Source organism: Ostrinia nubilalis, chromosome 26 (genome assembly GCF_963855985.1).
Source record: "Ostrinia nubilalis chromosome 26, ilOstNubi1.1, whole genome shotgun sequence".
NCBI classification, from domain to species: domain Eukaryota; kingdom Metazoa; phylum Arthropoda; class Insecta; order Lepidoptera; family Crambidae; genus Ostrinia; species Ostrinia nubilalis.
In genome coordinates this window covers 6240534-6256468 of record NC_087113.1, presented here as the reverse complement: position 1 = coordinate 6256468, position 15935 = coordinate 6240534, and the positions used below count along the sequence as shown (strand labels likewise).

At 34.3% G+C, this 15935-nt stretch overlaps 1 long non-coding RNA gene across 1 annotated transcript; it reads right to left on the bottom strand.

Annotated features, from left to right (window-relative positions):
• Positions 1 to 4676: 4676 nt before the first annotated feature.
• Positions 4677 to 6725, bottom strand: LOC135084629 (uncharacterized). Its single transcript, XR_010259909.1, has 3 exons — positions 6352 to 6725; positions 5955 to 6176; positions 4677 to 5168 (listed from the first exon to the last, which is right to left on the bottom strand). It is a non-coding gene; the product is annotated as an uncharacterized LOC135084629 (long non-coding RNA).
• Between the last annotated feature and the right edge of the window lie 9210 nt (positions 6726 to 15935).

Genomic DNA, 15935 nt, shown 5'->3' with positions numbered 1-15935 from the left:
CGCTCGAGCCACGCACTCATAGACACCGCTCTAGCAAGACTGTCTTGGACGAATGCGAGCGCGACGTGGCGCGACAGACGTTCGCCACACGTTCGCTGTGGTTCGCTTGAGTCACGCGCCGGTCAACCGCCTGTGATATTATTTTGTTTTGCGAAATTGACGAAAATGAGTGAACAAAAAAAAAGTCGTATTATAATTGTTCGGTATTTGGTTGCTTAAACTCATCATTAATACCGAATTTTCATTTTTTAAATTACCAGTTGATTCGGGGAGGTAAGTAAGTTATTTATTTGAATTTCAATTGAAATTGAAAGCCAACTCAATTATTAGGAATATCGAATTGTTTTAGAGAGGTTTTAGGAATTATTGGATAACTAGCTTTTGCCCGCGGCTTCACCCGCGTGAAATTTAGTTTGTCACAGATCGTCATAAATTATAGCCTATATGTTATTCAGGGTTATAAACAATAATACTGTAAAGTTACATCAAAATCCGTTCAGTAGTTTTTGCGTGAAAGAGCAAAAAACATCCAGACATCCAAACTTTCGCATTTATAATATTAGTTGGATAATAGTGTCAACCACTCAACTAAATACTACTTCCTTCTCGTGTATTTGTTTGCAAACTATTACTATAATAACGTACTAAATATAAATAAGTATACGTGGATATCTGTTATTGTCTTTCTTGCATAGTATTAAGAGTAACATTTTTCTATCATAACGAAATAAACGCAACACATGACAAGACAACCCTAGCTCGACGGCCGAGCGTGCGAGCGAGAGAGGTATGCAAAGCGAGGTACATACATGAGTTTACCTTCTGTTATATTTTGTGATATAGTGGTCTATAAGGGTCATAATTAGTGGATGCCGACGATTTTCGCGCTGTCATCTCAACGACTGCCCACCCTTGTCGTTAGAGCAGTCGACTGGATAGAAAGCATGGAAATAACATGGTGATTGTTAAACTAGGTGCAAATAAGCATAGGTATTTTATAACCACAGAATGCTTTTTGCCTAAATTTGAAAATAAAGGATATTGTTCTGCGTCCATACATCGTTCGCCCCAAGACCCCCAAGCAATGAAATAATGATTTTTATATGTGAAATTACTTAACGATTGTCACCTTATATACTCCACTAGCTTTTCGCTCGCGGCTTCGCGCGCGTGGCCTACATTAGGTACCTACATATTTTACGGAACCCTATTATTTTCCAAAATAAAATTTAGCCTGTTACTCGTGGATAATGTAGCTTTCGAATGGTGAAAGAATTTAAAAAAACGGTCCAATAGTTTTTGAGTCTATTCATTACAACCAAACAAACAAAGTTTTCCTCTTTATAATATTAGTGTACCTAGATAAAGCGGGAGATTCGTTACAATAGGAAAAATGCTTCAGATTTTGAGGTTATTAGCATAACAGAAGTACATTTCCATTTTCCATCTTTTATACTTAAAATAAATCTGTAGAGAGGTCAATTCTGTACGTGAAATATATTTTCAAAATAACTACCAGGGGGTGATTAGTGATCGATACTGATGCCAAAAATGCAATCAGTAAAATTTTTGTCTGTCTGTCTGTCTGTCCGTCTGTATGTTCCTTATAGAAACAAAAACTACTTGACGGATTTTAACGAAACTTGGTACAATTATTCTTCATACTCCTGGGCAGGTTATAGTATACTTAGGAATTCCTACGGGAACAGGAATTAGCGGGAAAATCCTTTTGTATGAAAAATCTAAACCGCTTAAGTTAGACGCTTTAAGTTTCGCACGTAGGTACTTTAGTAAACTAATTCCCACGGGAACGGGAATTCGTGGGAAAATCCCTTTGTATGAAAAATCTAAACCGCTTTAGTTAGACGCTTGAAATTTGACATGTAGGTATCTTAATAAACTTAAAGCTTAGTTACAACAAGGAATTCCCGAAATTCCCACGGAAACGGGAATTAGTGGGAAAATCTTTTTGTATGAAAAATCTAAACCGCTTAAGTTAGATGCTTGAAATTTGGTATGTAGGTACCTTAGTAAACTAATTTCCACGGGAACGGGAATTCGCATTATTATACACATATAATTCTTGACAATAAATACAGTTTTATTAGCAACTACTTAGCGGCCGCCCGCGACTTCGTACGCGTGGATCCCGTTTTACCCCCTTCATCTTTTGGTTACATACACAAAAACCAAGCCGAAGGCACATTCGGGATAGATTACAAAAAAATAAGTTATAATAATGAATTCTTACATTATTTCTAACACGTATGTATTTTTTTCCAATCGTTTTAGCAATTAATTCTCACTGAATCCGAAATTCAAATACCACAAATTTTAACACTACCAATTTTTTCTCTTTCGCGATCGCTACGTCAAATATCGGTAATTTTTTTTTCAAATCTACCTTCATTTGCGGTTTTTTTATTTTTATTATGATGTTTCCTATGATATTAGCGTACGTTCAGAAACGCTTATAGAATGTGTTACTTTTTATAATTAAAAAAGTACTTCGTAGACAAATGGCAACACTATGCATTTAAGGGTTAAACACACTACATAGCATCACAGTACATCACGCACACATTACCACGCACAACACACACACACACACACACACACACACACACACACACACACACACACACACACACACACACACACACACACACACACACACACACACACACATTACACCCACTACCTCAGTTACTTTTTGTTTAGTTTTGTTTAGTCTAAGTAAAAAATATATATATTATTCTAGTTATCTTAAAGAGTTTAATAAATAAATAAATAAATAAATAAATAAAAATTAATAACTGTTAATTGCCATGTACCGTGTGTCCTCACTATACAGTGTGAGTCACGTTAAAGTGTACATATGAAAATATGTGAAACTAGACCTATTTTTATCGATAAAAAAGAAGTCAAAAAAATTTTGAGATTTTTTTTTAATTTTTTATAGAATTTTTTTTCTTCCAATTACTTATTGTAAAGAAAACGTAATAACTTTTAAACTAAGCGGTATATCCTGATAAAATAAAAACAGTAATAATGCTAAATAATAGGCGATACTAAAAAAATACATGAAATACCTAGAAAATGCCAACAAATAATAAAAAATGATACTTTTTGAAAAAAATCTGCTTAAAAATTCGTATTTTTTTGGTTATTTGATAAATTTCTCCAAAAAATGCCCCTATAACAGGTAGTTTTTATTACTTTTTATTATTCTCTATCGTATTACTTTTGTAAAACCAAAAATTGCATGTCTCTATCTCTATCACAACGTTTGCAATGATCGTTTGAACTAAGCCTCTCCGGGCGCGCCATTCAACGCTTCGTTAACAACGGAACTGAAAGTGACTCTAGATTTGTAATTTTGATAAAGACAAGTTAGATTTTAAATGAAAACAAAAGATTTCGAAGTAAAATAAGCATTTGAGTTTAAATTAAAATTGTCTCTACCTGTAGCGGAGAAAAATGTGGTGGCAGGCCTTTGTTCAAACGATCATAGCAAATGTTGTGATAGGGATAGAGACATGTGATTTTTAGTTTTACAAAAGTAATACGATAGAGAATAATAAAAAGTAATAAAAACCATCTGTTATAGGGGCATTTTTTGGAGAAATTTATCAAATAACCAAAAAAATACGAATTTTTGAGCAGATTTTTTTCAAAAAGCATCATTTTTTATTATTTATTGGCATTTTTTGTGTATTTTTTGTATTGTTTTAGTATTGCCTGTTATTTAGCATTATTACTGTTTTTATTTTATCAGCATATACCGCTTAGTTTAAAAGTTATCACGTTTTCTTTACAATAAGTAATTGGAAGAAAAAAAATTCTATAAAAAATTAAAAAAAAATCTCAAAAATTTTTTGACCTCTTTTTTGTCGATAAAAATAGGTCTAGTTTCATTTATTTTCATATGTACACTTTAACGTGACTCACACTGTATTTTATCAACATTGTTAACCTGTGTTACTTAAGGCTGCCGCGACACAAGCACAGCTTAGTGCAGCAGCCGCTAGATAAACAAACTGTAATTCTTTTGTTGGCAAATAAAATACTTTTTACTTTTACTTTTACTTTACTATCTATCTTACGCGGTTTAGATTTTTTCATTCAAAAGGATTTTCCCGCTAATTCCTGTTCCCGTGGGAATTCCTAAGTATACTATAACCTGCCCAGGAGTATGAAGAATAATTGTACCAAGTTTCGTTAAAATCCGTCGAGTAGTTTTTGTTTCTATAAGGAACATACAGACGGACAGACAGACAGACAGACAAAAATTTTACTGATTGCATTTTTGGCATCAGTATCGATCACTAATCACCCCCTGATAGTTATTTTGAAAATATATTTCATGTACAGAATTGACCTCTCTACAGATTTATTATAAGTATAGATATGTAGGAGAGACGTCTTAATTACACTTTACTTAAATCGTAGATCGATAAAGAACCCCTTTGTCAAACCGTATGAATAGCAGCAAATAGAACTTTGCGTATTGGAAAAATAGGAATGCCTACGGAAAAGCTTATTTAAAAAGAATTTTTTTAAAAGAAGTTAATGTATTTTACTTACATTTAAATCCAAAAATATCTTTATTCCGACCCAAGGGTAAGTAGGTTGTTATGTAGGTATAAATGAAAATACGTATGTAGGTACTTATTATTTATTAATGGTCATGTTCTACATTTTCTATTAAATATGGGCCCAATACATCAATGATGTCGCCATCACAACAAAGTACCATAAATGGTTTAACGAGATTCCGATATTTGTATAGGGAATAAGTTTTTTTTTGGTATGCATAATTGCTACTTTTTTGCACATAAATGTATGTACCATCCATGATGACAATAGCATTTCTTTGTGGTAAATCGTTTCCTGGCTTCCCGAAAAAAGACTGGAACATAAAGGTTTCTTTGGGCTACTTCCTCTCTACTAATATGTTGTAACCCTAAATGTGCTGGTACGAAATGTTCCTCCATCATACTGCGTGCTTTCATTACATATTTTGTAAGAGTACTCCTTGAAATGCCAAGTAATGTAGCTATTCTGTCATCTGAATCACCGGTCCTCAGCTTCATTAAATAAGCACCAACTGTAGTAATTCGTGCTCTCTGATAGTATCTATGGCAAAGAAGATCTGAAGGACGAATCTGAAAATAAAATAAAACATCAGATTCACAGTTCAACAATAAGAAGAGCAATATTTATGTAGGATTAACGACTTTTGTGTGTAACGGAATAGTAAGATGAGTGATGAAAGATAATTTATGATTTGAACGCTGAATGATGAGGAATGATTGGTCTATGGAGGAAACGAAAGGGATGAATGAGGAACGAGGATTGAGAGTGAGAATAGTGGTAGTTTAAAAGAGTAGTCTGTTGTTATGCTTATGCAGAAAGTATAAATAAAACTTTACTGAGTTTATTTGGCTCAGGGAATTTTTAACTGGCTTTATAATAGTAAAAATTATGTTTAATATTATGTAAGTAATAATATTGCAATATTTTAATAATATAAGTCTATTTGTATTATACAGGGTGGAAACGATAAGTGATCTATAACACTTTTAATATTGTGTGGCTGGCATACATTTAGTATGGAGGCTGAAAACATTGAATTTTCGGATAGAACCAGTTAATTCTGTAACTATTTACTGATACCGTTAGAAAGAGCTCGTGAAGCACCAGTTTTTCGATATCTTGTGTAGTTTAGAAATAATCGAGTGAGATCACTTATCGTTTCCACCCTATATAACCTTTATGGAGGAGAGTAGTGGCAGATAGAAAGCAATGGAAGTAGTTGAAGGAGGCCACCAAAATAAGAGACATTTTGTAAAAGATTTTTAACCTTACCTGATTCGGAAAAAACCTTTTTTATTATTATAATAAACCGGCATAATTATTTTTATATATTATAAAACTGGCAGGGCTCTTACCTGGATTCTGGGTTGAATCCAATTTCGAACAATGTTTAATATATCTTGATTATTCTCTGTATCCAAACAATGACTTCGAGTTCGCAATAATGAACAACCACATCCAACACAAACTTGTTGGTGACCTACCGGGGCACCGGTTGGCATATCTGGAGAGTCTTGTGAAGTATCTCTTTGCAATAATGTGTGACAAGCCCCACAGATGTAGTCATTTGCAGTAACCTGTTTAAAAATAAATAATTAGAAATAAGTTTAAAAGAATTATCAGTTTTTTAATGTCCCGCACTTAAATTATTTTATTTTAGTATTAATTTACAGAAACCAATAACTTTACAAGAATTAGACTGATTGTATAGCCAATAACATTTTATTAAATAAGGACTTTAGCGTGCATTACCTCTAATATGATGTTGAGTGTTAGTTCTCAGGGACATGAGCTGATGTGAACGTGTTCTAGGCTCTAGTGTTCTACTGCAAAGCACACATTTTCTGCTAAGATTTGAAGTAGATGCATTTGTGTTGTATCTTGGGCTTGGGTCCAACATGTTGTGTATATAAGATCATGAGCTGTAACCTGTAAAAATAAATAGATTCATTGCATGCCATGCCACACATACTCCTGTGCGTTGAATAAATTGAGCCGCAAACCATAAAAAAAATGATAATTCAATATTATGTGCTGTTAGTAGAATTTTGGGTCAGAGGGTAGGGTTAAACAGCTTTAGTAAATAAGCATTGTTGTTATAATAATTAATTAGGTATGACGTGTTACAAACTTAGTTACAAAAAATAATAATCTAGTAAAGTCTTAGTTCCAAAAAACAAAACAAAACAAGCTTTCATTGGGAGCAGGGAGATAGTGTCAAAGTAATGAATTCCTTAGATTTACACCAAAACCAGCTGGATTGTCAACATAATTGTTGTTTCGCTCATGCCTCCATTGCGCTGTACCATCGACTAGTTTCTTACAAGCGAATCGGGCATGGCTGTCCACACTGTCCAGGGTGGAACCACAGATAATAGCGGAACATTCATTTTAAGACAAACCGCCATGAGAATGGCAATTCAGAAGTTTGGCAAGGCTTGTACTTATTCATAAGATTGCAGAGCAAAATGTAGGTACTTACTGATCGAGGTGCTGTCCATTGTTGTGTACAATTAAGTATCTGCTCATTTTCTAACACCATAGAACCAGCCCAGCCGAGCCACACAATATCAGTTTCCATTTCGTATGTGTAAATCGTAAGTCCTTAACGGGTGCCACGTTATCGTTTGAGCAATACAAAAATCCCAGGCTGAGTATGTCGTTTTTGCAATCAATCAGAGTCCGTTTGAATAGCCAAGTTTGTAGTTAATAAAGTTCCGAAAATAAAAGCTAAATAAAACACAAACGAATCACAAAGAAGGATCAAGCAAGACAGCAACACAGCAAGAGTGAGTGAGAAAAGGTGATGCGAGTGAATGACAATTTATTTGACTAACAAATAGGGATGTCCATTTAGAATAGACATAATCGATTAAATTGATCGTTTTGGAAAAAATATATGTTTAAACATTGTGTTGCTATAAATATTATTATGTAAATGTAGGTAAATAAATGTGATTAAATACATATATGTTACGGTCAAAGTGATAAATGTGAAAATTATGAATAATCGCCGGTTATTATGAATAATTACCGCATGATTTGGTTAATATGATTAATATGAGGTCATTTATGTGTGTATAAAACTAAATAGGCGGCTTAGGGGTGGCCCAAGGGCCACCCCCGCCGCACCTTAACCTATTTTTCACTTTAAATCAAAACATTATGTTATAGGCATCATGGAAAAGTAATATTATGCAAGAAACATTCCAAACTCATTATGCCAAATTATATTAATATGTGACATCAAAACGTTCAAAAGTTTGGCTGTACACGAGCACGTACACAAGATGTTGTTCTCTTTTAAGAAATTTGTTAGTACTAAGGTTGAATTATTAAATAATCACTGTTAAATGTGATTAATTTATCACTTTTACCGCGACTGTCGGTAATTATTCATAATAACCGGTTATTATTAATAATTTTCAATTTATCACATTAACCGTAACATATACATAAAATGCAATAATCCACAGAAGCGCTGCGGGCGCGGCGGATCTGCGCCCGTCTAACTAAAGGTCTACTCGATCATACCATTATTTAAATCGAATTAAAAAAGCGCATCTCTGTCTCTGTCAATATGTCGGTGACTTTGATTTCGTTTAAATACTTTTAAAATATTTTTTCGAACTGCAACTTGTCCGATAGGTTTGGACACGTCTTGCAAGTAAATAAATAAAATATACATAAAATTATGGTAGGTACATACTAAGTCTTTGAAAATCTTAGGGCGATTTTTATCAATGTCCTTTGTCTGCTCGATTGCAATGATGGTAAGGAGGGACTGTTCTAAAGACTTAATATGATAGTTGAGATGGTTGAGAATAATTCCGGGTCGATCGCTTCCACCTTCGGCTTATATAGTACCTACCTACTTATACGCCAAACTATCTTATGATTGTTATGCATTGTTAAGTAGGGTTCTGAGGTAGGGTTATAATAAATAAGATTGTTATGCATTGTAAGTAGGGTTATAAATAATTATAATTTACTTGCAGCAGGTCGGTTATTTTTATTTATGCAAATGTAATATTTTAAAAGATAATACGTACGATCAGATATTAAGATCAAAGATAAAGATTACTGCTGTGAAAAAAAATATAATCTATATCAAGTTCCAACGTCGCTATACGTACCTACCTACTACCTAGTGTAGCGTTGCAGTTTTGGCTGTTTTCACAAATTGATTTTCTTACTCGATATTTGGATTTAGGATACCACTAGCGACATCTATTGGCGTGATTTTGAATTAATTTGCAATAGATGGCGCTTTTTGCTCAGTCAATTCAAATATATTTTATTGAAACATTTCCTAATGTTTTTGTTTTGATTATTCTATTTTTTAATAGAATATTTTCAGTGTTCAGGAGATTGTTTTCATCATGGTTTTTATTAGTATTTGCTTTTTATCTAAGCGGCGAAACGAAACGTTTCGCGATGTCAATGCGAGTTATTGTCACTGTCAGTTGAGCTGTCAAATCACTTTGGAATTTTGGTCGATCGTGCGCAACCGCAATTTTATTATTTTCGGGGATGTGATCCCCTGGGTTTCAAATCGTGTGATGCAGAATGCATCCACGATAATTTCTTAATATAATTTAAAATACACACACATGAGGTAAGTTCCCGTCGGAGAATTTATTTATTTTTCGTGATTGATATTTTTCGTATTCCAGTACGTGGTATTTCATGTGATCGTTTCTTTCAGAAATTCCCTAAATCCTATTCGGATGAGGGTATTGGGTTGCTGAAAACTGCGAGTGAGGTTCAAATTAGCGAGCAGTTTTCGTGAGTATTTGTTTCCCATTGCTGGTTTTTTTCATAACCTAATGCCACGTTCCACATGTGATGCTGACACTCGTATTTTTCGTTTCAGATGCGGGATTTTATAGTTCAGATTTCATATATTTCATATTTTACATTTTATAATTTAAACATAATATTTGGATGATATTTCATATATTTTAATTTCTCTTCATTTCGTATGAATTGATTCTCCTTTCTAAACTGCTGATCTCTTCGCATTTCCTCCTTGTCATCAAACCTCTGTCTCTGCAAGAGTGTGAACGCTTTCCTGCCGAGGAGATGCAAGAGCTTCATCTGGCACTGCGCGCTTGAGGCCGTGGAGGATGCTGCTTGTAGCCTAAAAGTGTGCGAGACCCGTTGGACCCCGGAAGAAGAGAGGAACGTTCAGGGTAACGGCTTATAACCGCATGGCTTCCAAGGTACCCACTTTTCCATCCTTCAAGTAGGAGTCTTTCCGACCTGACATCGTGCAGTTATCTTAACTATTAGAGTCTTTTAATATTTAGGCTGAGTTTTAAGAAATTTTCAGTGGCAATACTACTCACCAAATATCTCTCTATGGGGATACATTTCTTGCAGTGGCGCCCATCTTTTGGTGTTTATTATTGCCACATTTTTTTTATGAAGTTTATGGGTGGAAAGCCAATAATAGAAGCAACATTGTGTGCTGACTATCCGCTCATACACTTCTATTTTATTGTTTAATAATTTTTATTAGGGAATCTCTCATGTGTGTGCTGTTGTTTGTCTTGTTTTTTTTTGTTGTAATTTATTTTATTTGTGATGCCCACATAATTTTTTTTATTTAGGTTGTCAACTTTAAACTTATTATGTTAACCATTATAACAGAGCGTACTACTCTATATGAGGTTAGTTTACATGATGTTAGGTTACATATTTGAGTGTATATCATAGTTGCGACAAACAAAGGTGCTACAAACGTAGTGGCGACAGTACGTTATGCCGACAATCAATGGCGCGACTGCACATTAGCTCGACGAACGTTAGCGCGACAGAACGATGGGGCGACAAACGAAAGCACGACAGTACTTTGGAGCGACAAACCCTAGCCCGACATTACTTAGGCTCGACAAACGATTGCACGACAGAACCTCCGATCGACAAACTACACTGTGACACAACTTTTTACTCAACGACCTAAAGCATGACAAACATAGTAACAAGTTATTTTAAAAAATATGTATGTGGATGTATTAGTAATGTATAATAATAATTAGGCTTTAGATTTATTTTTTAATTACATGTTTACTTTAAAATTAAATTATACCTACATAAACGTTAACAAAAAATGTAATTGTATAAAAATGTGAAAGTAAACATGAAAGTAAAAAAACCTAATTATGCATTATCATATATTTTTTCGTATAACATTAATGTGATTTAAAAAAATATTAAAAATACAGAGAGTACATTTTTGTTAACGTTTATTATTTCTATTTTATAATTTATTTTATTCTATTTTTGTGTATAATTAAAGTAAACATGATAGTTTAAAGTTAAGTTATACATACTTATGGCACATTAAGTTGAAACAATTAACATTAAGTTGAAAATGTAAGATTAAAATAAACCTAATATTTCCACATACATATTTTTTAAAATAACTTGTTACTATGTTTGTCATGCTTTAGGTCGTTGAGTAAAAAGTTGTGTCACAGTGTAGTTTGTCGATCGGAGGTTCTGTCGTGCAATCGTTTGTCGAGCCTAAGTAATGTCGGGCTAGGGTTTGTCGCTCCAAAGTACTGTCGTGCTTTCGTTTGTCGCCCCATCGTTCTGTCGCGCTAACGTTCGTCGAGCTAATGTGCAGTCGCGCCATCGATTGTCGGCATAACGTACTGTCGCCACTACGTTTGTAGCACCTTTGTTTGTCGCAACTATGATATACACTCTACATTTTTTGTGTTGCAACTCTTATTTTGTATATTATGTTGCTAGGCTAGGCTAGGTACTTAATGCTACTGGATTATACGTTCATAGCTCAGAAGTTTAGTCTTTTTTCAGCAGTGTTTATTTAGTAAGAATATTATTACAAATGGGCTTTTAGAGCTTTTGTTCACGCGGAAAAAATGACAAAGTTTTTAGTTACTTATCAAATAGGTACTAGTAAAGTTTAGTTACATATAAAATATGTAGAAAACAGGAACTTAGATGCCAAAGAAAGAAAATAGGCTATCAAATGTTGTTTTGGGGACTTACCTTTATAAATATATCATATTTAAACATTCATACCATTTGTTGTTATTTAAAAAACAATGTCAATTTTGACGATTAACTGAAAGTCTATTATCTATGAATATAGTAGCGATATATGGTATCCAGCGGCAATGGCAGTGCAAAATTTTGACAATGACTTTAGTTATCATACTTCGAGTTTGTCCATGGAGACGGCAAAAGTCCTTTAGTTGGCCATAAAGTAAACTAAACGAAAAATGTTACTTAATTGATACCGAGGCGCAACCTGGAAGCATTGCTAAGTGTGCTCCTCGTTACTGGTTCATCGTTCGTCATCGTCATCGTTCGTAAAAACCGGGTGGCGGCAGGCAAATAATAAAATTAGTCTTATGTCTTCTCCCTTATTAACTTCGATGGATAACCTCCTTGCGCGTAACTGACGTTTGTTGGAAAACCGATTTTTTCAGGCCATCGGATTTTAATTTCAAAAGTCATTGACCAATCCCAGTTCATATAATAACTATTATGACGTTTTCTATTGGCCAAAAGATTTAACTCTCTAAAAATCCGCGTGCAACCATATCCTGCTTAAATATTGTGCACTTTATTGAGCACAGATTAAACAAGCTAAATGACAAATAGAATAGATTGAAATGACAGATTGCACTTGAATTACCCTACTGGTTAGAAAATACCTACGTGAAATATTTACAACAGCTGACGGATATTGCAAAAAACCTCTCTTCCGTCCAGTATTTTAATTAAAATTGTTTTCAAGTTAAAAGGGTGGAATCTCGGGTCCTAAGTGAACGGAAGCTTGGTTGAGAATGGCAATAATTTATATTGTGCACAATGCAAGGTCAACAGTAACCATCGTAACCGAACAAACCAGGTAAAATCAAGCTTTTGTAGTAAAAGTTGAAGACCTAAGAAGCAATGGAGGAGGCATTTTATAATATTTGTAACATATCAAAATAAGTAAGGCACATGCTTCGTCCCAACTGTAGGGTGGTATAATACACTATTTACATTTTTGGCCGCAAAAGTCCGTATATTGAAAGAAATCTTAATTATGCTATGAAACCAAAGTTCTTAGAATCTTCATTATTTTGGGACACTAAATTTATGAGAAAACGCATTTTTATTAAAGTTAGATGAATAAAATAATTGTAACTCGGTACCAGAATTCTTTAACATTTTCTTTTTAATTCATATTGTATTTACTTACCCATACGACTGGAGATACAGGTAGATTGATAGCACCTACTCAGTTCTTAAACTATTAAGCTGGGTTGCACCATCTTACTTTAACTTTTACAAACGTCAAAAATCTGTCAAACTCCATACAAAATGCACCGGTTATCGTCAAAGTTAGCGTCAAAGTTAGTTGGTAATATTCTACTAGAACTAAAACCAGTAAACCATTTCAAACCATATCCATTCGTACTAGTATAATCATAGATCCACAACAAAAATGCATGAAAAAACCCCGGGCGGCTTTTCGCTCTGTTTCACCCCGTGGGACAAACTAAAGCCTGGCTACAAAGTAAAAAGGCAATAGTTGTACTTGTAGGTACAGTCTGCCCCGAAAATACTGCTCGCTTTGGCTCTCATGCATCGGAACTGTTTTTGAGTCTTTGGGGTAGAGGTTTGCATGTTTTTTTAAGCAGGTTTGTACTTGTATAAATGTATAGTCGGGCCCCGAAAATACGGCTCACTTTGGATCTCATGCATCGGAACTGTTTTTGAGTCTTTAGAGTACGGCTTACATGTTTTTTTAAGCAGGTTTTCAGTGATGGTAGGTTGTTTCGTAAAGTAAATGGACTTTTGACGTAAGCTTTCGTTTCCAAAAGTGTAGTTGCTTGTGGAAATGGCTTTTCTCTCTCTCTCTCTCTCTCTCTCTCTTGCCCTTTTAGCTTCTGTGTGGGTTGGTATGTGCTACAAGGTGTGTGACAAGAGTGAGTGAAAGCTATGCGTGAAGCAAGAAACGTTTAAATATTTTGAAATTAGGTATTTTCTTCATTGGTTAAGTATGTCTTCACGAATATTTGTGGGTCGTCTAATCCGTGCGTCTTTTCAACACGCGGCTGTTATGTATTTTTATAAATATCACTCATATTTATTACTAAATAACTACTAATAATATGATGTGCTATCGTCTATACCGACATTACCGACTGAAAAAGTTTAAAGCATTTTTTGTTCCTGACTGTACTTTATTACGTACAGTTAGAGCACATCGCGTGAACACCGCGCATTAGCCGGTAATTAAGGTCGATATGGGCTGAACTGATTTTGATAGAGACAAGCTAACTAAGATACTGCCCTTAATGTGTATGTAACAATGAACTCCTAGTAAAATACTTTGTATGAATTTTATTTTGATTAAGACATCATTGCTGGAGTAATGGTTTGAGTTTTGGACGACATACCTAATTTATTTATTTATTTAGTTGTAGATATTTATTTATATCTTATATCTACACAAGACAAGAAAAAAAGCATACTTAAAAAAACGGCACAATTTAGGCGCTCTTATCTTCCAGACAAAGATTCAAATCCTTTAAATAAACTTTACTTTCCTGTCTTGTCCTTTTTGTTCCTGTTTTAAATTATTGACCCTATTTTAATGAAATTTCATATGAACAGTGACATTCGTAGTTTTGGTCCCAGGAAAAACGGGGACTAATATTAATGCAAGCGAACCCGCAGGCAAAAGCTGGTTTAAACGAGACAAAACTAAAAAAAAAAGAAACATGAATACAAGAAAACTTTCTTAATATCCTCGTATGTTTAACCGATTACCTATTTAATATCAAGCCAAAGGAAATGTCTTCATTTCGGAAACCAGATTAAAACTCTGTATCTTAATTAAGAACGGGTTTGATTAACAAAATGTTGTTAATCAGTGTAGTCACAGCTCAGATAGAAAGGTATACGGGACTATTCCCACCTCTCGTTCCCACCACTGCAACTCCTGTGTAGCCAGGATCTACAGCTTGACCACCATAAAAACCCAACCAATGAAGGTCAAGTTTGTCCCGGGGGAAAGTTAAACTATCATTGGACCAGCAACGAAATTAATCAGAAGGACATAGGAGGAGTTCGAAATTAAGGTTCGACTTTCCTCCATTGCAAAGCGGATGACAGGTGACAAACAAAGGTATGTACAATTCAAACGTTCGTATGGTAAAAGCTGATTAATAAACTGGAGAAAGAAAGCTAGGGATAAAAATATTATTATGTAGAGTAATCAAAAACTAAAGATGAAGAGATTTTTTTAAGGAAACGATGAAAATATGCTGGTTAATTTTTATTTAACAGTTTTTAAGAATTTAAATTTTGTGCTAATATTACAGAACTAAACTTACTCTATTAACTTTATCTTAATACACATTTTTTACTAAATTTTTTTCTGAGACTACCCACTGTTTAATTCTAGAGACCAAGAAAGTTTTGCAAGTTTATTTTCACAATATAAACTGGCTGTTCTACCTTGGATGTGACACATCAGTAGCTAGTTACGTCGATGACAGCGACTTAGTTTATGTACGTAGTTTTGTCAAGTTTGATTACAACCGTTAGGCGCCTTGTGAGAATATTCAGTTACAATTTATTTACAAAATAATTTAGAACATTTGGAACTAGTTTGCCGATTATAGAAGATAGATCATACCGTGGGAGTAGTAAAAGGCAACTAGAGGACAAAAAAATGTAGATACCAGGCTTGATTGTTCAGGCCTTTCTTAACCCTTCTGGCTAGCGTGGGGATTGTAGTCCAATTTTTTATAAAGATTATTACTAATAGTCCCGTTAGCCCCTCGTACTAAGCTCAATATGCTTGTGTCACGAGTGGGCTCACCACAATAGTCGTGCGCGGCGGGATTCGAATGCATGCGTGTGTTATTATTATTAATCCTACCTAGATCATGTAAAAAACCAGATTGACCATAGCCCTACGTATTTGTGATACCTACTTGGGATCGGTAATATACCACTGCAGTCGCTCAGGATCCTATATATTTATTAAGATATTTACTTACGAAAACTCTTACACGAGAAGTTATTTAGCTTACAAAGTATCCTGTTCATCAAATAGATATTTTCTCAGCCATCGTTTGAAAGAAACAACAGAGAGAACAATAAGCAACGATCCGACGGTACGTAAATAAAATTTGTAGCATCTTACGTGCTTGCAATAGGTGTTATTTTTCCACAAAACTGTATAACTTGATATGCAGTCAACTGTACAAAGAGCTTATCCAAAGCTCTGATTAATTCGTTAGATCGTTTTAATTACAGTTCAAAACAAAACCATGTCGGGTGGATGTTCTAAA